Here is a 22,266-nt window from a genome sequence, read left to right on the forward strand (position 1 = left end):
ATATAAATCATAGAATAGGACATTTCCATCTTTTGAAAGCAATCTTCATGGGATTCTTTGTGTGCATATTTGATGTGTTCAGAGATATTGTTGACAAAATGTTAGTTGCCATAAAATAATCTGGAAAAAGAGAGGACTGAGGGGTAAGAGAAGTTGTAATTGCCTCCCAGAACATGAAAAGTTGTTATACAAGGGGTAATCCTTTTGTGTACTGGTGTGAACAAGAAGAAATATACTCTGTGATTAAGGTTAGATGTCAAACTCACAGAAGTGCTGAAATACGTTCATGATGAGCATCTTTTGGAAGTGCCCTAAATATACAGGAACCTATCTCAGGGTGAGGGGTGGGATTAAACACTTCAGCACCCTTTCAGCCATATATCTGAGCTCTTAAATGCCTATTTATATATTATATTAACATTAATAATTATGGTCAAAATTCTCACAAAGGGGGAAAAAGGAGGCAGAACACTGCCAATTTCCCCTGCTTCTGAGTTCTAGAAGAAATTGAAATACTGTTCTAACTCAGAGTGTGAATGCTAGTTTTGGGGAGATTGGTATAATAAGGATGTAATACTTAATGCTAGTAGGTCAGGAAAGAGGCTTTACAGAAAATTTACAAAATTTGACTCATATTAGAAAACTACTAACACATCCCACAGTTAGGATTTCAAATTGCAGGAGGTTAAACTTTCTTCTTCAGGCAGTAATAAAAATTCAGGATGTAGATTAGATGTGTCCTGGCAGGCATGTTAAACAGGTAATTTTTGCATGAAAGTGACTGGTTTGCATCAGAGGAAACCTTTTGGGGATTTCATATTTGGAGTCCTGTGAATTCTGTGTTTCTTAGAGAGATTACTTCTGATGTCCCTGCTAATATTGAATATTCACTGTAACACCTGTGTATAAAATAATTTATCTCTAAAAATGGAAGAAATAGTAAGCATAAGAGAGGAGGAAACTGGAGGAAAAAAATATAGTTGAAGACTGGCCTGCACCACTGCTGGAGACCTTAGAGAGTTGTGCACAGTTACATGTAAGGATCTGAGTAACGAGTAGATTACAGCTGTGTTCACTTCAATAGCCTTTCAAAGAATTTCAGCTGTTCTGGGTTGTGTTATGCTAATGACAAAATGATACTCAAGAACCTTTTTTCTCATGTTTGAATATGTCTATTTATCATAAGAGCTGTTCTTCAAAATGTATTTTAGCAGACATTTCAATTTCAAGACCTACTTTTTAACTTCCTTACAAAATATTTTAAACTCATTTGAAAGTTAAATTATATTATTGATTCAGGTATTCTGAGGTCAGAAGGAGTCATTTAGTCCAAACACCTTTCTACACAAATTTTTCCAGATGCTGAATTTAAGAATGTGTTAATACATCAAATCTGAAAGCTGGTATTGATTCTGTTTATTGTTTAAAATTATTATTTGCCTCATTCTTTAATAATAGCTTATGAATTTTGGCTTTCTCTATCTGAATTTTATTGCCTAAAATTAAGTAACAGCTAATTTTAAAAAAAAACCAAAGCAAAACTCAAGAAAAATCCGTAATCAAGATTGATACAATATGTTGAAATAGTATTACAGCTGCCTAAAGTTATATAGGGCAATATATAAAATATAATTGCAAAGTAATTAGAGATATGACTGAACTGTAAGCAATTGTCCAATCAGGTTTATGTTGAATCAACTCAAATCAGTAGTATTTACTAAATATTGTTTTGTTTTTCTATGTATTATCTATTTATTAAAATATTGTTTGAGCAAGAAATCCATCTATGGGAAACTAAATCTTTCCTAGAACTCATGGTCCAATAGTAATGCTAAATACTTACAAATTCAGAATTTAAAGACCAGATCCAGAGCCTATCGCAATAACTAGAGGACTCCATTTTACAGTCAAATTACGTTAAATTTTTGCACTTATACTATGCTAACATTATGTATTTGCTGAGTTTGAGTACTGTTGAAATAATAAAATTAACTTAGAATTAATAATATTTAAGACGAGAATTGAGAATTTTTTCATGTAAGTATGATGGAGTTTCCTTTTCTTCTGTTTAGAATCTATTCTATAAGGATTCTATAAATCCTTCCTAGTGTTTTATAATTCTTACTTCTTCTTCTTCTTCACGTAGTCCTTAATTTGTATCACTGAGTTTTTTTATGGCTCTATATAAGGCATGGCTTCATCATTTTTTGTTGTTTATGGAACAAACTCTTACCTAATGCTACCTGTACTTGTCAGTGATGTCTGCCCTGGTTGTCTCTCCTACCTGATGTTCTGAAACACAATTCTCTCCTCTGTCTCCTCATTCACAAAGTGTAACACATTTAGCAAACCCGAAGTATTCTAACTGCATTTTCAAACTTTGTATCCTCCACTTTAGTTATCACTCCTATAAGAAAGCATCAGTTACAGTAATAGGTATTCAGTATCATGCACTCATGTCTGGTTTAAAGAGAAAAGAAATCTTAGCAGTCTAAGATATCTGTACTATGTTATGATTGTTTTCATGCCATCCACATTTTCCTTCTCTTACTGCTCTTGTTTGAACAGTCTTAAACTCTAGTGTAATATATTCAAGGAAGAAATTAAGTAGAGATTTTGAGGGGCTACAAAGATACAAAGAAAACAGTATTTGAGATTTCTCCAGCAATTCCGTGTTATTGATTCTTAATACTGTAAGAATGGGGAAGAAATTTTTTGGTTTTAACCCAACCCCCAGAAAGATATAAACGAAATAAGATGTACTAAACATAGAAGAGTTCATAGCACAGTTTCCATGGCAAAGCTGTTCTCTCTGTGGCAGGGGAAGTAACTGGGAGGGCTCCTGCTTTTCCATGTGCCCCTGGTAGCCCATCAGTCTCCAGTCCTGTGGGACAGCACCCTGGAGAGCTGCTGCCGAGCCAGAGAGCAGCAGTTCTGCCATGGAGCCAAGGGATCATTTGCTCACTTGGCACCCTGGCACGACTTTCGTCATCCCGAGCTGCTTCCTGATTGATTCTCCTGCCTGAAAAGTGAAGGCAGAGGAACCAATGCAGGGCTTTTTAAATATCTTTGCTGGCAGCTTTAGACACTTTACTGTGACTGTTGCAGGTATGAGAAATTCTGTCAGAATAGCAGCATGCAACATTGCTTTTAACTCTACATGTAGCACCACCACCTCTCCAGTCAAAATATGCCAATTTTTTGCTGGTTGTATTGTCTTTAAAGATGCATTCCTCATGACCACTGTTTCTTCAAATAAGCAGTTCAGTGTTAGGAAAGAATGTGACTTTATTTTTCCACCTTAATCAGTATTCATTTGGAGATTTCAGTTCTCTGTGAGCAACTGAGTGCAGTTCATGTGTGCAGAAGTGATGGTTCCCAATGAATTTCTGCACATACAGGAATTGCACTAAAATAAATATGGCAAATTTTGTTGTAATCTGTGCACAAGGTACCTTTTTTTTTAATTGCAATTCACTCAGCAGGAGACAGACTTCTGAAATTTCACTGACAAAGATACCCTGCCTGTAGCCATTTTATCAGTAATATCTTACTTGTAAATTACTTCCCTATGCTAAGTTCCAAATTCCAAAGACTTTTAAAAAGTAATAAAAAAATCTAAAGCCAAGAGTCTAAAATACCAACTTATTCCTAAGGAGCCTGTTTCTCCAGTAGGAATTTAAAAGACACAGGATTTTTAGTCAAATGCATCATGGGAAATGCAAAGAATTAGTGAAATTTTGAAGCTATTGGTGTAGTTATGAAACTAAGCTGACAGCCCAGCCTGTGGATTTTTTTATGGATTTAATTATGTTGAAATTGAGGCATATTGATTTACTTGCCCTTATGGTATATTGAGGGTCTTCTGGAGCAGCAATGGACAATTCTCTTATCCAATCATAATTGTTTCTATCATTGGAAAGAGATTTTTTTTCCCCCAAGGTCTGAATATTTAAGTGTAAAAGCATTTGCATGTAAAAAACAAACTCAGAAACAGACCTCCACTTTTCGTTGACATATTTCTAACAAGGCCTTCAGGGCTTTGCTGCTATAGGGAAATATTAGCAATTAATGTGAAATTCAGTAAGTGCACATCTGTCTGCTAAGCTAATAAATAAAACATAGATGGGTTATGTTAGTTGCCAATTGTATCCAGGAGCATAAGCAGTGAACTGTGATGCTTAAAATAAATTGGCATCTTACAAATACTGTTTGAGAAATAATTATGGTCCCTGAAATAATTAGCCATAATAATAAATTTTATTTTTCCATTTCTTCATGCTATTCTAAAATTAATTAAGTATGTAGAAGTAAAAATATGTTTTTGTAATTTAATCAAATGTCTATTAGTGCCAAGAACTTTCTGGGGTTGAAAAAAGGTCTGCTTCCTTTGATACTCTTTATTTGCAGTCCAAACCATGAAATGCTATGTTTGTATTGAACATAACACATTTTACACTAGAAAATTTTTATTTTCATAACATTCAGTGTGAATGTGGAGCCAGAATTGTGTTTCAGTCAATTCATAACAGTACTAGAATAAAGGAAATTCCCTAGCAAAAGGGCTCCACTGTCTTTTTGGCAAATGCATTATTCTGTTGAAACAGATCTTCCAAGCAGTTATCTAGAATAAATGTACAAAGTTGATGTTTTAATATGGGTTTTGGCATATATTCATTGTGAGAAATACTGCAAGGGTGCTCTGGGAGGAATTTGAGAGCATCTCCTAATGAAGTCTTGGGTTGTTGTAGATCATTTTTCATATCCGCAGTTTTTTAGTTCCATCCACACAATCATATGGAATAGAAATGTATTTTTCTTCTTCCACTTCAGGATTGGAGAGCAGAAACCATTGTGGACTATTTCTGGTTTGGTTTTTTTTCCACAACTACTTTCTTTCCTACTTACCTTTAGTAGGGTGTCTTTCTTTTTATCTGTGGCTTTACTTTAACTCCTAATATCTCTTAAAGTTTTTCCTTTTGGGTTTTTTTTGGTGGGGGTGTTTGTTTGGGGGCTTTTTTTGTTTGGTTTGGTTTTTCTGTTTTGTGGTTGTTTTGTTTGGTTGGTTGTTCAGTTGGACAGGGTTTTTTACTCTAGCACTTAATGATATTCTATGATCCTTTTAGCTTCTCTCATCAATTGTTTGCATGGCAATATTTACCTTACCTTCAATTCCATTCATTGCCACCTGTTCTACTTCCTACATATAGATTATTTAATGTTTTATCAGTGCTTTCACATTTTCTATTAATAAGTCACTTTTACATGAGCACACTTTTCCATTTCCAGTGTTGGTACTTGGAAGATTCAGCTGTTGCACCAGCAACTTAGATGGAGAAACAGTGACTTCTGTAGTTTGTCATCTTTAAGATAAAGTTATGTATATTTCTGAAAGACAATTAAATTCACTTTTTGGGAATTTTCAGATCAAGCAGTGTGGTCTGTTTGGTCCTTTCTTGACTTAAAAGTCAGGCTATGTAAAAACTTCATAAACATGATTTAATACTTTCAGATACTTTATAATTCTTTCTTTCATTAGGAACTTGGAATTCTTTTTTAATGGAGGCAGAATTACTTCTTTGTTTTGTTTTTGTGTGTGTGTGTTTCTTTGATGTAAGAACTTTAAGTAAAAATATTTGTTCATAAAAATCTGAATTCGTTCATTTAGTTTGGTTTTACCTATTCTTTCCAACCCTTCAAGGGCAGTGCTGTAAAAATACCAATGAATGGATATTAATTTCAAATTAGGAAGGTTATGTCTTATATATGAGTACAGTAAAAAGAAAGCCTTTGAGAATTTATTTCTAAGTAAGAAAGGGGTTTTTTAAATTTTTTTTTTTATTCTATGGACTGTGTAAAATTTCAGCCTTCTGCATCTGATACACACACAAAAATAGAAACTATAAAGCCTGTCACAAACTTAAGGAGATGTTACACATAATACACAACCAAGCTGTGTTTGTTGTAAATTCTAAAAGTAACTGATTTCTTACTACCTAACTGTTTCTGGTGCTTAATTTATGGGCCTGCTTGTACTTAATATTTGAGACTGAGCAGTAGATGTGTTTTCCTGTTTAGGGTGCACTGCTCAAAATGTGCTTGGCTTTTTGTTGTCAGCCAGTTTTTGCTGTCTTTCTCAAATCTTTTTGCAACTCCGTCAGCTTTGGATTATTAATAATTTTTCCCTACTATTTCACTATACAGTTTGCTTTAAGACTTGTTTTTTTTAGTTTTAGAACTTCATACTTTTGATTAACTGCTTTTGGAAGCCAAACTGCTATTCATTTAATTTTTAGTAAATATTCATATTTGTAAGAAAATGAGTCATCAGGAAACATCATGAGACATCATTTTGATTTTAAAACACCAACAGGTATCCTTTGTACTGTTAGTTAAAGAAAAGGGTTCATCTTAGATTTTGTTTTTCTGTGCATCTCACCTGCAGTATTGCAGTTTGCAAACCCTAAGTGGTTTCCATAGTGAAGCACCTAAGCCATTTATTTCAAGTTGGAAATGGGAAGGGGATTTGTCCTTTTAAATTAAATCAGTACATAGAAGTGCTCCTGATGTCTCATTTCTTACAAAGAATTACTTTTTTGCAAAGAGATAGATTTGTACAGCCTACTTGCTGACTTAGACTAACAGATTGTGCTGTTCTTCACAGCTTGCTATATTCTTTACCGTACCACTTACATAACATGCACATTTGATAAATAAGAACAGGAAAACCAGTCTGGGAATAAATAGGAAAAACACTTGTGTCATTGTGTCGCCTTCCACAGCACTTGGACAACATGAGTTAGCAGCACAGGATGTCTCCTGTTGGACACATTACATTTTTCAGTGTCCTGATCCCAGCCACGACAGGAGTAGGAGGTTATTCTGTACCACCTCACGTCATTCATTGCCAGGGGCAAGAGGAAGGGCATGTCTTCTGAGGAGAAAGGGGTTCCCTCCTACAGCAAGGGCGTGGGGAGGGAGCAGTTATGTGGTGATGTTTCCCTTTTTCTTGTCCATTCTGCCATTAGTATTGTTGCTGCTACTGTTCATTTTCTTATCTCCTTGCTATTTCCAGTAAATTGCTCTTATCCCGACCCATGATCTTTAGTGTTTGTGCCTCCACTCCAGCCCTCCAAAGGGGAGGGGTATGTGGGGAGCAAGTGGCAGCGTGGTTTCAGTGGGAGCACTAAATTGGAGAATACCATTCTAAACCAGGACATCCAATCTTTCTGTTTCACAGTTTCTCACAAAAACTATCCTTAAGTATTGTGTTATGCTAATTTTCTTATAGATAATTTGTATTTTGTATTTGTGTTGCATTTTCTCCTCTTTCATTTGCCTTTGAACCATGTTAACATCCATTCATTCTTGAAACAGATTATGAATTTGCATGAGTTTCCTAATCATCTGTGTCAGTATGCTCTAATCATGTTACTATCATGCTATATCTTTCTAAAACAATTTTGAGCTTGATTGTCTCTGTAGTGAATACTGCAGTTACTGGAGTAATCACTGTACATGAAACAGTTAATTTCTCTTTAAAAACAAATAGCAAAGAAATACTTTCAGACATGCACAAAGTCAAAATAAATCTAAAAATGTTCCTGTGTTCCTACAAAATCATTCCCACCACTCAGTGACTGTCTTCTCAAATGCTTTTAATATAAATGCAAGGAGAGCATTTCAAAACATGAGTATTATAAAAGCAGTAGAAGGGCAATTACAGTCTGTGTGGAATACTAATGTGCTACTTAGTGTGAAGTACGCCTGTGTTGCAAGTTCAATTTATAGGTGAGCCAATGTAGATTGTTTTCAATATGAAGTATGACAGGCAGTGATATTAATAAAAACTTGTTGCACATATTGCCATCACTTATTATGCAATTAAGTACAGTTTTAAATCCTAAGATAAATCATACTGCATGCAAGAGCAGCAAATTAAAAACCACTCCAACTATTTTGTCATTATTCTTAAATTAATTAAGGTAGCAATGTGGTGCTAGCTATTGTAAATTTAAATTTTGAAGATTGTGGTTACTGTAATTTTTATTCATTAATATAATGAATGATTATTTTGTTTAACCTCCAAGAGCTAGTTCTTTAATGTCATTAACCGAGTACAGAAAATAGGGTTATAGCTATTGTTCCAATGCAGAGCAACTTTTCTGAAATATTTATTAAGGCTGTAAGAGAAACAAGTAAAGATATAAATGATGAGTGGCAGCAAAATTGGTCATGTGATAATGTCTTCTCTACTACGTAACAGACTAGAGAGAGTTTTGGATAAACACAGCATATTTAGAGGCTTGTAAAATCTTTGATTCTGAGAGAACAAAAGATTATGACTTAAAGAGCAAACAAGTGAGAGTAACAACAGAAATATATACACCAGTGTATGGTGTAAAGAAGATAAACTGAGTATTTTTGCAAGAACTAAATTGAAATTTGAAGGTAAGAAAAATCCCTGCATCAGATAGACACCTTTGTTCAAAGTTAATATCTAGTATATTTTCTTTCCTGATCTTCAGATCCTACACAAGAACCTTCTGGCTACATTCTATGTGTGAATATTCCATAAAAATTCTTGTCATATGAGCTAATTCTCTGTAATCTTTCTTCCTAATTCACCTCTTATCTGTTGATAAAAGTCACCTTTTGGCTGTTGATATCACTGCAGATGTGCTTCTCTCAAAGGCAGAATTTTCAGCCAATACTTTGTGCTTCTCTGAGGATCCACATCTAATGGATCTTAAAGGCTGAATTAGAAGAGTAAATTCTGGAAGTACTGAGATTCTAACATGTATCTTGTTCTCAGAAACTGTTAGAGGATGCTGCAATTTAAAAGAGGAGTCCTAAATTTAGTAAGGAATTAAAAAATTGAAAGTTTTTGGGAAAAAAATGGTGTTTCTGGATTTTTCCAAAGCTGTTTTGGTTTTTCAGAAGGAGAATGAGATACCTGTTGTCAAGGATAGGATGATCAGATCATTTCTATCATCACAATAGTCTCCCACCTTTGAAAGAAGCAATGCATGTGGATTACCCACTTGATCTGTTCCGCTTTTTTTTTTTCTTTTTTTGGTACAAATGTGATGAGAAAACATTGGTTTAAGAATGTTTTATTGACTGTCTGAATCTCCCAATTCTTGCAGTCTTGCTAATCGCCAAATATAGTTTAACTTTTTGCTGCAGTTTTGCTTGACAAAAAGGTAGTGTCTTAAGTCAGGCGGTATGAACTTAATGTTCAAACAGAGCCGTGAAATGAAAGATGTTTGTCCCAAACAATGATGATTTCCAACTGATGAGTGAAGGCAGAAAGATGCCTTTTTAGTATCTACTGCCTTTTATCAGTGTTAAGGAAAAAAATTTGTGAAGCTTTGCACAATTTCTGCTGTTAGTAGCAGCTCTGTCATTCACCTCTAATGAAGCTAAAGAAAGGCAGCAAAAGGCATTGACTTTATCCAGAAAAAGGTCTTTAGTTTCATGTTTCAGCACCAGCAGGAGATGTGTATACTGTGTCTGGCATCACTTCATTATTACTGTTTAAGACTGTGGTATATCAGAAGAGCTACCTTTGGATTTGCTTGAATTCTTTCAGACAACCTCAGGCTAGACCAGCTGGCTCAGGGATTTGGTAGTATTTCGAAGCTCCCATTCTTCAGACTTGTTATGCTCCTCTTGATGACACAACTGACTTCCTTTTGTGAGCTCTGACTTCCCACAAGAATGGGATTCTCCCTCCTTCCTTTTTTAGTTGTTTACTAAGTGAGAGCATAGGAGAAGCAACACAAATCCTTCTAGAAAATTAGTTGTCATCCTCATGAAAGTAATGAGGGAATATTGTTCTGTTCAGCATGTGTATACTCTGTATGCTTCTGGGATCAGCCTACGTGGTATTTCCCAGGTTGATCCCTAAGGCTTTTCAGCCTGCAATTCATTCTAATTTATCATAAGATCACTGTACATCCATGTCTAGAATGCTTCCTTTTTCACCAGATGTTGGCCAGAATATCTTCCTGTTTACAAGGCTATTTTAAATCTGGCAAAGTCATAAAAATCTCCAGTTTCAACCTGTGTAATTAACAGATACATTAAACAAAAACAAAGCAAAACCAACAAAAAAACCCAAACAAACCAACCAGCCAAAACCAAAAAAAAATCAACATAGGTTGATTTACTTTTCATTTCATTTGGGTGAAGGAGGTTTGTTGATATTTCCATGGCTGCATGGGAACAAGTGGAATATAAATCTGTATGAAAGTTAATTTCTAGGCATTAGACCAGAAGCATGACATTGGAATTGGGAAGAAGTTGCAGTGATTTGCATCATCACCTTCTCTAGCTAGTTATTAAGGTACTTGTGCAGATTTAAGTTCTGCCTAAACTGCCCTCCCTCAACAGGCAGACCAACGTTTTTGTAATGTCTTCAAGAGTTTTTCTTCCAACGTTTATTCATTCATCATATGGATGTTATAGGCAGCAGTGGTTGTGTTGATATTCCCTGTCAAGCAAGGTGTTGTACAGTTTTCATAAGGAGTACCTTCAGGTTTGAGTCTCTGTGCTTACCTAGAAAAATGCCTTTCCCTGTGGTCATCTACCTATAGGTAATTCATCCTTTCAAATGATAGAGTAGATGAGTATTTCTTTTCACTAAAGATTTTAGAACCATATTAAGATTCCTTGCCTTAATGAGAGTTACTTTTCAGAGGAATCCAGCTCTGTACCTCATACTTAGTGGGGCTATAATTCTTCACTGTCTCACATGCACAGCCAGAGTTGGGTCCACTTAAATAATGATGTTACCATCACCCACATGACAGCCTAGTTTGAGAAAAGTTCTATAAGATACCTACTTTCACATTGCAGTAAACTCAAGAGACCTAATACATTCCTCTCATTATTTATTACTTTTTCCAATTTTGACTATAACCCCTTATTTTGAGAATTGCATTTACTCTATATCTTTGTGTGTACATTTGTATTATCACAGCCAGAAGTGGTTCCATTTCATTTTAAATGTTGTCACCTGGAATTGTTGTTAACTTTACCCCTTTCAAGGAATGATGCTCATTAAGATCTTTCACAACAGGTAAAGTTTTCTTCTGATTCTAAAAACAGGTGCAAGTTCCTATAAATAGAAAGAAGGTTCTTCAGCTAAGAATTTTGCCTTTTTTTTGTAAGACAGTGGAATTAAGATAGTAAGTTCCTTCATCTGCACATAAGTATTTGAGTTGATAATTCTGATAGAATCTCAGGCATTCAAATATTGGGTTGGAAAAAACCCCCCAAAATGTATTTTTTTCTTGTTGCTAAATCCTGTGTCACTTGGGGGCAGAAGTGTTTGGAAGAAATCATAGATCATGTTTTATTGTGGAAGGAGAATATAGCAGTTGAAAAGGTTTCATGGGAAAGTAAAGTAACAGGCAGAGTAGTAATGGTTCAATGTTGACCTTGCTGAACACAAGACTAAGATCCCACTGAGGGAACAGTCAGTGGAAGGAGCCTAATTAACCCTTTAGGGTGAAGAAAGTCAAAGTGTTTAAATTCTTATTGTCCAGAGGATTGAGAACCAAAAAGAACATTTAATGAGCTATAGTTCTATATGGTGATAATCCTATTTCATCCCTCTCCAATAGGGAATATAAAATACAGAGTATTAAGGAAAAGAGATGGAACTGGGACAAAACCAAATGAGAAATTTTTACATTTCAGACTGGAAAGCTTAAAAGCTTTACTAAATAAATGACTGTGTGTCCATATGGTGTAGAAGAACCTTAATTCAATTTAAATGAGTTAAATTCAGTAGCAGAAACAGTCGGAGCATGAGTTCCCTATTGGCTAATTCACTGTCATCAGGGAATCTTGAAGGAATGAATTGCCTGGCTTACCTTAGAGCCATAAAAACTTAGCAGTATTCTCTTTCTTATTTGTTCACTCTGCAAGTTGCTGTATTATCCCAGAAGTTTTCCCTGTGCATAGATATTCTCCCCAAAAGCACAAGAATAGTGACCTTTTTTTTTTATAAAATAAGTTTGAGCATTAAAATAGGAGGGTTTCTTTATACTGCAGCAGATGCCTTTCACTCATTTGTAATGCTGCAATTGCTATGCCTGATAGTCCAGACCTTCTAAAAACTAGAAATTTGCAAGGAGTCAGTTACAGCATACCAAAGATGATCTATGCACCTCAATTCTGACAGGATTTGATTTTGTTTCTTCTCTCCTCTTTAAATGAGTCAGTCTCTAATGATTTTCTGTCATCTTTTTGTTAATGTATTCCTGCAGTCATCTGAAATAATTTTGAAGAGCTAGGTGGCCTGTGTGTTTAGTATGACTTGTTAATATGATCTTTTAATATCTTTCACAGTGATTTAAATCTTGTTTGATAAATTAAGCAATTGTGTTAAATTGCATTAAATTTACAGCAAAGAGGAAAGAATTGTATTCCTAAAGGCACTTAAAAAGCTTTGCTAAATTCTTGTATGTATTGCCTACTGGTAGTTGTTACCTGATTGTAAATAATGTGGTACATAAAATAACTAGGTATTTTGAATTCTTCCATCTGGTCCACAGTTAGGAACATGCTTTATTTCTTGTTCCAGATCATTTAATTAAAAAACTCAAACCTGTCCCAAACTGAAGCTTAGCTGTCTTTTTGAAAGGCTAGTCGTCCTCTGAAATGTTACATTTTTTCTAATCTTTTCAGTCCAATTTTTTAATAAACACCATGCTATATCTAACATTGCATTCTGATGCACAGTATACCTGACAAGTGTGCTGGCAGCTGCAGAAAGACCAGATTTCTCTCTGAGAATATTTATTGAATGTAGATTATCTTAATTGTGATAGGATGATGCTATTTTTTATTTTACACAAAAGGTCATGTGCTGTCTTAATGGTGGTGAGGATTAGGGACTGTTTTCTGTTACCTTCTTGAAACTATTAAGCCTTGAAATTGTTTAGGTAAATATCATATCCTAATTGCATTTTTAAACTCAGATTTCCATTGAAGCAGCTTGCAGAGTTTTACATAGTGCTAATTAGTTCACTAGTCCAGTCCACTTCAAAGCATCCATGGTTTTGTAGTGAATATAAAGAGATTTGAGTCTGTTTCTTCAGGTTGAAGATTTGCTTATTGTTCACTCTTCCATTTTTTCCCCCCAATACCATGTTCTTGTGGGAAGTTCAGATTTAAATTTAAAATATTTGTATTTTGTCCAGATTTCAAAATCAGAGACATGGCCCAGACTCATGGTCATGCCAGTGGGACATTTGTCTTCTGTTTTCTAGAGATGGGGGATGGAAAAAATAGAGAAAAGCCAAAAGGATGGTGGTGGGAGTACAGCATGGAAAGGAATGGTAGAGCAGTTTGTAGCTGCTAAGGAAGACAAGAGAGGTTTTCAGATGCAATTCATGTATCATTAGTTCAGGCCATCAGAGGAAATCACAGCCTTAGCTGAAAGGTGGATTTTGACTTCTTTTTTTCCAAAAAACTAGAACTAGATTATCTTTAAGGTCCCTTCCAACCCAAGTCATTCTAAAATTCAGTTCCAACAAGTGCAAATATGTTCTTGACTTCCAGTGGCATCCCTGACACATTGTTCTTTTGCTGCCATTGTTTATGTTAGTCTCTGGTGTTACTCAGGTTTTCTTCAGTACTATGACATTTCTTTTATGCATTCATGTCATTCACATGAATAACAGTGTGTTTGTGGAAACTTCAGCTTACTCATTGTTATCAGGGTCCCATAAGGGCCCCTACAGGTACATTTAGGTCAGCTTTCTGTAACAGACCCACCAGACACCTCAGTCATATACCTAAAACAGTCTTCTAGGTTTCTCAAGTCAGGTGTTGTTTCAGTGGGCTTCGTTCAGATCCTTTTTGACTTTGAATGTACTTGGAGCTCAAGTTGGGTTGGTTTTCCTTTGGTTGTAATTTTTTCCAGAATTAATGCTTCTGATTCAAATTTAATTGCCTTAAACTTCTATAATATTTCTGTAGTTTGGTTGTAACAGCCTCCTTTTGGGTGACTCAGTGCATGAGTGCTCTTCTGCTCAATTTTAGCTTTTTTTGTCCTTAAATATTTGTCTTAGCAAAGCCATTTGATAAAATCATCTGTATTTTTGCTAGGGTATTCAGCTCTAATGTATCCAATTCAATCTCAGAACATTATCCTTCAAACAGGTTCTGTGAAGAATAAAAAAGTCTGTAGTTCCCCACTACTTTTCAGTTCTTTATAGTTTTATATAAAGCTATAGTTTTACTGAGCGGTGTTGAAGCTTTTGCATAAGAAATTGTACCAGAGCAAAAAATCACATGCTTCTTTTACCATATGTAAATATTCCTGAATTTTCTTCAGCGTTCCTCTAGGTCATTTCAAGCCCTTCCATTCCCAGATTCCCTTCTTGGTAGTATCCTTCTAGCACAAGGAATGAGGCCTGCTCTAAACCACACCATGCTCGCTGAAAATAGTGGTGTTGTATATCCAAATTGTGAGTTGACTCTGCACTCTTGAAGATATTTTCCTTTAGTCAAGGCCAGTTGTACCCTTGTCAGCCTACATATCTGAGATTTACAGAATCATCCAGGTGACAGGTTTGCCATGTAGAAACTCTTGCATAGCAGACAATTTTCCACAGGCTACTTCAAATGGGAGTCAAACTATTCTGCTTTTATGAAAAGGAAGCCCTTGGACTTGGTATGACATAGTAAATTTCACTGTTTAAAAGAACTCAGAGCACAGAACTTTCTTCAATAATTCTTTCATTATTTATTTTACCTGATATCATAAATTTTAGAATTATAAGCATTTTCCTGTAGATAATCATTCCTGTGTATTTCTTATGTATTCTTCTTCAAACCTAGAAAAACTAGTTGGCGTCTGATGGTCAATTTAGAATTTAATCCTTTTCAAGTTTACTCTGCTTTTCAGGTGTTTTGTCTGGATGCTGCAATTTTCGTACTAGTTACAGAAGATTTTCAGTTTCAAAAGGATCTTTCTAAGTGTAACTGTCTTTAGACTTGCTGCTGGCATGCTGAACTTTAGAAGGCCAATCTTGCACTGCATATCACTTCTTTCCAGCATCATGACACTCGCACATTCTAAACTGCTGCTCTGGAGCTCTTAAAAACCTGTCTTTTTACACTACTGCACTGCTAAAGCAGCTCAAACAAACAAACAACAAACAAATTTTAAAAAGTAATGTTGTCTAGACAACTTCTCTTTTTGGATCTTTCCAGAAGACTCTACCAGATAATTAAAGGAAAAGTAAAATGTGAAAGCAAAACCATATTTGCTTATAGTCATACCCATCTGGTTTCTGTAAAGCCTAAAAAGATTGTAGATAGCAATCTGTTCCATTTTCCGTTTTATGTTTTTCATCAAAGGTCTAATTCCTTCCAAAATTAAGTTTTGATGCATGTATGCAAACTTTTAGAAACAGTGTGGTGTTCTCATGATTTCATGACATTTTATATTTTATTTGATTTTCAGTTAAATATGTTGAATCTCCAATTTCTCACATCTTTAAGCTGTATAAGAAATATTTTCATGTTGTTCAATTTGATTAACCCACTCAAGATTTATTCTACATATATATTCCACATAGTTTTAAATACAATAAATAAGAAAAATAGCACTGCTTGTTAACCCTGTCAAATGTTTATGAAATTATATCTTGAGTCTTCCAGGTCTCCCATGTCTCTTGAGTTTTCTTGTTAAAGTTTGGAAGACTCTCATGGTATACTTTAAAAAATCAGAGATTGTTATCTGATTTGTTGACATAATTGTAGTGGAATATGGGTGTTTAAGACAGATAGTAGAATCACTGAAAAACCATTGTTTCAGTTATATCTATATTTCAGTATATATCTATTATATCAATCCATTTTAGGAGAATAGTTTGAGGAAACACATATATATGAAATATAAAGTCTTTCCTAAAGGCTTTTTATCTATACAATAAATAAAAAATTTTTTCTAAAACAAGAGGAAAGAAAAATAGATAGCTAAAACACTTCTACCTGAATCAAAGTTTGGTTTAATATTAAGTTAAATATTGCCTTGAACACTAATAGAATATTAAGCCTTTAATTATGGAAGATGAAAAAGAACTGCATAATGAGAAGGAAACCTGTCTTCTTTAGCAGTATCATTTTTTATCTATTAAAATTATACAGAGGCTTAGATTGCTTGTATGAAAGGGATTCAGAAAGCAGATGCCAACTTCTTTTTCTTAAAAACATTAAGCTTGTGTTCCAACCAGGTTTGTCTTTTTCCTCACACAGGGCAATGCCTAGAATGACTCCTCTTGCTCCTTAAGTGTTTTGTTTTGTCTTGTTTTTTTCCTGGATTTTCTGTTTTCTTCTGCAGCAAATAAATACAAGCATCAAACACACATTTGTTCTCAGTTAGTCCAAAAACACCTGGGTTTGCTGATGTTTGGGCTGTTTTTCTTTATGATTTTGAACCTGGAGTGGTGGATTCTGTCTCTGGCTTTGGAGCAAGGACTGATCTCATTTAAAATGAAGGAGGATTCAGGTAGAGCCACTGGTTGTAAGCTTTTAGAGCTGCAAACTAAAAAAGGGAAGATTTTCTTCCCTGAAGTAACTTACTTCAGATAGAGGGTGGGGCAGAAAATTAAACTGAGATAGAAAAACATGGGAATTCTGCCTGTCACTGTGCTTACAGTAAATGTTCAGAAGAATTTGGAGATGTTTTCAAGAACATTCTTCAAGTATCCGTCTGTTTGTGATATTCCAGGTGAAGAGGGATTGATTGATTGATTGAGTGTATCTGTGGATTTCACTGTCATACAGCTGTTTACTTTTCTTTCACCCCATACAAGCTTTCAGCTTCCACAGTGTCCTGTGGCAAGCAATTTAAGGGCATGTTCTGTGAGAGCCTTCTGCCTTGGTTTGTTCTTGGTCCAACCATCTGCCAACTTGCTAGGTTCAGTTGATTCTTTCCATCCCTAACATTGGAAGAGATAATTTTAGGAAGTCAAGCTCTATGTGTGGCAAAGTCATCGTGCTTTTAGGAAAAAAAGGCTTTATGAGATGAAAAACATGAAAAACTTCTTTTCAAAAATTAATGAATTATGATTCAGTACTAATAAATGTGTATCTTGCATTACTGTCAGGGTTGCCTGCCCAGTGCTAGAGTCACTAAAGCAAAGTGATTGCTATTTATTTTCAGAGCTTCTTCTGCATTTTCTAAAAGAGGTGAACTATCAAATCTTTTGAAACTAATGTAGCTGTATTTTTCAGCATTCCATTGCTTTGTGATGTGATTTTAATTAATGGAGGAATTTTTATTATTGCTATTATTCAAAACTTAATCTTATTACCTTCACATCCTATTACCTTTAAAAATTTTATATATATGATGTTTCTTTTCAAGACTTGCTTAGAGCACTGTCCTTGCTGTACTTACAACACTTCTTGCAGGACAGAACTTAATTTCTTACATCAACAAACAGCGTCTATTATTTCAAATACAGTTATTTCATGTAAGTAGGCAAGTCCTCCAAAACCACAAACCACAAAAAAGCCCTTTCTCTAATACTGAAGTTCATGACTGAGAAATTTTATTCATTGTTTTGTTGATTGCTTTCTCCTGATAGAGACTTTATGTGGGATAGCCTGACCTATAATTTCATTTTCAAGTTAGAAATAATCTTAAGTAGCCCATTTGATTTGTAAGGACTCACACTATAACAAGATATATTCACAATCTTTATTTCAGTTTATTTTCTGAGAAAAAATATAAAAGCAAAATTAAACCAAAATATTTCACATGCTTCAATTTGTGAAGAATTAATTTTTATAGTTTTAGAACAAGTTTCAAAAATAACATCTGTGAGAAGTCAGATTTGAAGTATATGTCTTGTAGGTTGGAATAAAATGGAATAAAATATAAGTTCCCATTATCCTAAGAGGGTTCACAGATTTGTACTTTTTGGCTGTTTTTTCCAAATGAGATAGCTTTGTGACTTATATTTTAGCTTTCTTTAATTGGATAGAGGGGATTAATATTTGAGTTTTAAAGCTTTCTGCGTCCGTGTTATGTTACTTGCAAGGCAATTGTGAGTCTTACTCCAAAATGGAAACGTCAGTGCTCTGCTGCTGACATATTTAATTTTTTACAATATGTTGTGGAAATTGTATTACTAGATAAGAATAATATTGCTGAAGATGTCTTGGGAATTTCTTGTAATTCAGTGTGTCACGCTAAGGGCTAGTAACAGATGACCCTGCTAAGTGATGTGTGGAAGAGGCACGATGCAGAGATGCTTCAGGGATATAAGTATCTTCCCCTTGGGAGATAGCAAAGACAATAAACACTTCAAATTCTATCAAAAGTATTTTCCAGGGTATGCCAAATAATTATGTCTGGACAGATACTATTTTTGCAAGATTCTTACTATTGCTTCTGAAACCTCTCTTGCATGAGGCTGTTCAGGGCTTCTAAAGTGAAGGACTAGTGACTGCACATGCTGTAGATTAAATTGTTCTAAGAGTTGAGCTGATGGTCTCTCCTCTGGAATTTAACTGTTAAAAATGTTGGTAATTCCTTGACCCTTTCTGCAGTCACATTTGATCTTGATCTGCAAGCAGAATAGTTGAAACTTAGGGATCTACTTGAGAATAAAGGGTAGATACTCAGCATGAGTAAAGACAGAAATAGAATTTCAGAACCCATGGAATAAAAAATGAAAATATTTTGAAAATTTGGTCTGTGAGAGTATAAATTTAAATAAGGGATTTCACATTATATGAATTTTGCTTGAAATACTGAAAGAGTTCATATATTGGTTTGAATTTACTTGGCAAGCGAATAATTGACATGGTTATGAGCATTATGATTTTTAGGAGGGTTGTTCAGGAGATTGGCATTTCAAATCACAAAACAAGCTCCTAAAGAGACATGCTAATCAGCTAAAAACCAAACCCTGCATCATGACAATTTTTAATTACCCTTTACCTTAACACAGTAGTACTAGAAATAGAACAGAAATATTTCTAGTAAAGACTTTCATGCATGCCTGCCTTAAATATTTTAGAGGTATTTATTTTATTATTTTATATAATATATATTATATATTTGTGTTATTTTTATATATGTTATTTATTATGTTATTTAAACACTAAACAACAATTCTAGATAATCTCTTTTATCCTACTGTGATTTTGTATTCTGTGGATATTGTTGGGTTTGTAAATTTTAATGATCAGAGGTTATTTACAGGTTTGTTGACCGTCTACTTAAGATTTCTGTCTTGTTTTGAAATTAAATGCCAACTATCCAAATGTTATTTCTCTTGTATTTAGCACTTGAACACAGCAGTAAGTAACCTGGATAGGAATTTCTCAGAGGAAAACTGAAGGGTCAAGAAGAGAATTCCCTGTGAGAATTCATCTTCATTATTCATAAAATGAGGATGTATTGACTTAAGGAAACAATTCAGTGATTCTTGAAACATATTTCCATTAAACTCTAGTCTAGACTGGATGAGTAGAGTAAAACAGTGTTGATTCTACTGAAAATTAAGGTTTTCACCATTCCCTTTGTAAATACAAAATTTACCAAATGGTGGCCATTTGTTGATAGAGGGTCCAGTCAGTCACTTTCTTCTTGTTTTTCATTATGCTCATTTAGAAACATTCTTTCTTAGAAGGTGATGCTGTCAAATATTGCTCCATTTAGGAACTTGTAGTTATAATTAGATACGCATTAGAACTGTAGTGTTAAAATGCAGAAAACCATTTCAGTCTCCCTCCTATATGCAGGCATAGTGAGCACAGAAATAAGTTTTTAATCTAGGTGAACATCAGTGACTGCATTAAGTATGTCACTTCCTTTTTGTTTAGTCTCAGTCACCACCCTCTCAGTTCTAAATGGAGCATCCCCTCTTACCAGAAAGACAAGGCAGCAATAAAATGAAATAACAACAAAGAGTTGGGGTAATTGTCTACTAAACAGCACACCCAGGACTGTGTGTCTCTAGAAACATGTAAATCAAGCTCAGAGATTTTCTATCAGGCTTGCTCCTCTTCAGACATTTTCAAGTGGTTTGGGTAACTTCCATCTTCCTGTGGGACATCAGCTTCCACTTGCTCTGTGGCCTCCTGGCCCATGAATTTTAACTTTCTTGCCCAGAATTCAGTCTACATGTGTACTTGCCTTTAGTAGGCACCTGCACGGAAGCAAGGGGCATTGGGGTGTTTGCTGAGATGGTGTTCATTTGTTTCTACCTTCTCTGGAAAATTTCTAGGAGCTTTGGCTACATTTTCTTGCCAGAGGAGGGGACAGACAGGCCATGGGGGATTTTTCCTGGAAATGGCTTGATGGCAGATTTGGTTCTGTTCTATCCTTTATGTTCCGTAAGCAAGTAGTCTCAGCCCAGAAGCTGATGCTGCTGCAATTCCTGCTGCCTGTGCTTCCATTGGAAGGCAAAACTAGCCAAGCTGTAACAGTTCTTCTTGTGTATTTTGGTCTACCCTTTATGCTTCTCTGACAAATACACATGTAAAAGAGGAGAAATACTACCTTTTATCACTTGATGTTCCAGTGAAATTTTACTTAGAATCTCTTGAAACATAAAAAGACACTTTACTAGCATAAAAAGTTATATCCCTGATGAATAGTAGAGGTTTGCCAAGAAATGGAAAAGGCAAAACTTGCAAGATAAAAATTACAAGAAGCAAAACTGTAAGGATATGATGGATTGGGGAGATTTGGGCAGAATACTTTTCTGCTAAAATAACTGTCTAGAAGTGTCAATTTTATTACTTTCTAAACACTTTTCATTTGAGTTTGATTAAAGTTTATATTGGTATGTCAGTGTTTTATATAGGATTTTGTTGTGTAGAACTACTTGTTGAAACTTATATTTAAACTTGGTATTGCCATGGGACTTAAAAAGCCTAAATAGATGTTAGTTAATTATAGAGATAGAAAAAGAGGAAAGCTTTTTGTCTCTAATCAAATGTAATGATGCTTTGAAATTAATTTTAATTGTTTTCATTTTGTCAGAAGTTTCAGCATATAAATCTTCTGTTCTAAACCAAGAAAAAGAAGTTTTCCCAAATTAGTACCATTCCTCCTATATTCCAGAGAGCATGCAGGTGTTGCTGACACTTCTGCATAAGCATCTGAGCTGCATGAAAGCAGTTGCCATGAATGTACTCTCTTTCATCTATTTTTTGTTTGCACTGGTAAAGTATTGTCTCTGTTCTGTACATACTTTGAGATGTAAAAGGAATAAAATTACTTTCCTCTACTCAGAAAATGTCATCAGCCTCCTGCATGTGAAAATCCCAAGCCCAACAGGCTGCATCACTGGGACTATGACTTGTGGCTGGTGATATAAGAATTGTAGATAATTCCTTCAATTTCTTTGCTTGTTTTATATTGCTGTTACTAATGACATTTAAATAAATTTTAAAAATGTGCATAAACCATTAAGACAAGAAAGCAAAAATATTCTAAGTACAATTAGGAAACTGTTTCCTAATCTGTTTATCAAGACTCCAAATCTGTCCATTAAGACAGCAGCAGCTTGGAATTTGATCTGGGGCCCCCTGATCTGTTTGTTTGTTTGTTTTTGCAAAGAGGAACTATAATAAAGGGCCAGGGACCTGGAACACAGCAGTTTCTTTTAACATATTAGTACTGACTATGATAGCATTATAATGAAGACAGGTAAGAGAACTTCTCCCCTGTTTTCAATTATGTGGCAAATAGGTGTCCATTTCCAAGTGGCCACCATGTAATGTACAAGAAGCTTGGAGAATTAATTTCAACCAAACATTTTGATACTTCTTGCATTCTGAACTTGGTTATATGAATACAATTAATTTTGATTAGCTGATCATGAGATCCTTGTAACCTTTTTTTCCATCTAACATAAAGCTCAATTTTATATAAATAATATTTTTAAACATTGTTTAACCCTAAAATGTTTGTTTGTATAAATTGATGAGGACTGATCTCATAAAGTATAGTGTCCAAAATTCATATTGCTTACCTGTCTGATTATCTTAAAATTTATTCTGAAAAGCAGAGTTAGTGTTAGAGTTACTTAAAATTAGTATTAATATATTGTGGAATAGCAGCATATATATATATATATATATATGTAAATATATATATGAGACTTGCTTTATAGATGCACCCTCAGGACTTTCTGGTGTGTACACATACATGCACAGCTACCCACTCACACACATTGGTGGGCAAGATTAATAGGCCTGTTATCTGACTCG

General features: G+C 34.7%; 1 protein-coding gene across 2 annotated transcripts in view; it reads left to right on the forward strand.

Annotated features, from left to right (window-relative positions):
• Positions 1-22,266, forward strand: part of MEI4 (meiotic double-stranded break formation protein 4) — a 93,380-nt gene that overhangs the window by 67,948 nt on the left and 3,166 nt on the right. The gene's annotated exons all lie outside the window — the stretch shown is intronic.

The sequence above is a fragment of the Zonotrichia leucophrys genome, chromosome 3 (assembly GCF_028769735.1).
Source record: "Zonotrichia leucophrys gambelii isolate GWCS_2022_RI chromosome 3, RI_Zleu_2.0, whole genome shotgun sequence".
NCBI lineage: Eukaryota > Metazoa > Chordata > Aves > Passeriformes > Passerellidae > Zonotrichia > Zonotrichia leucophrys.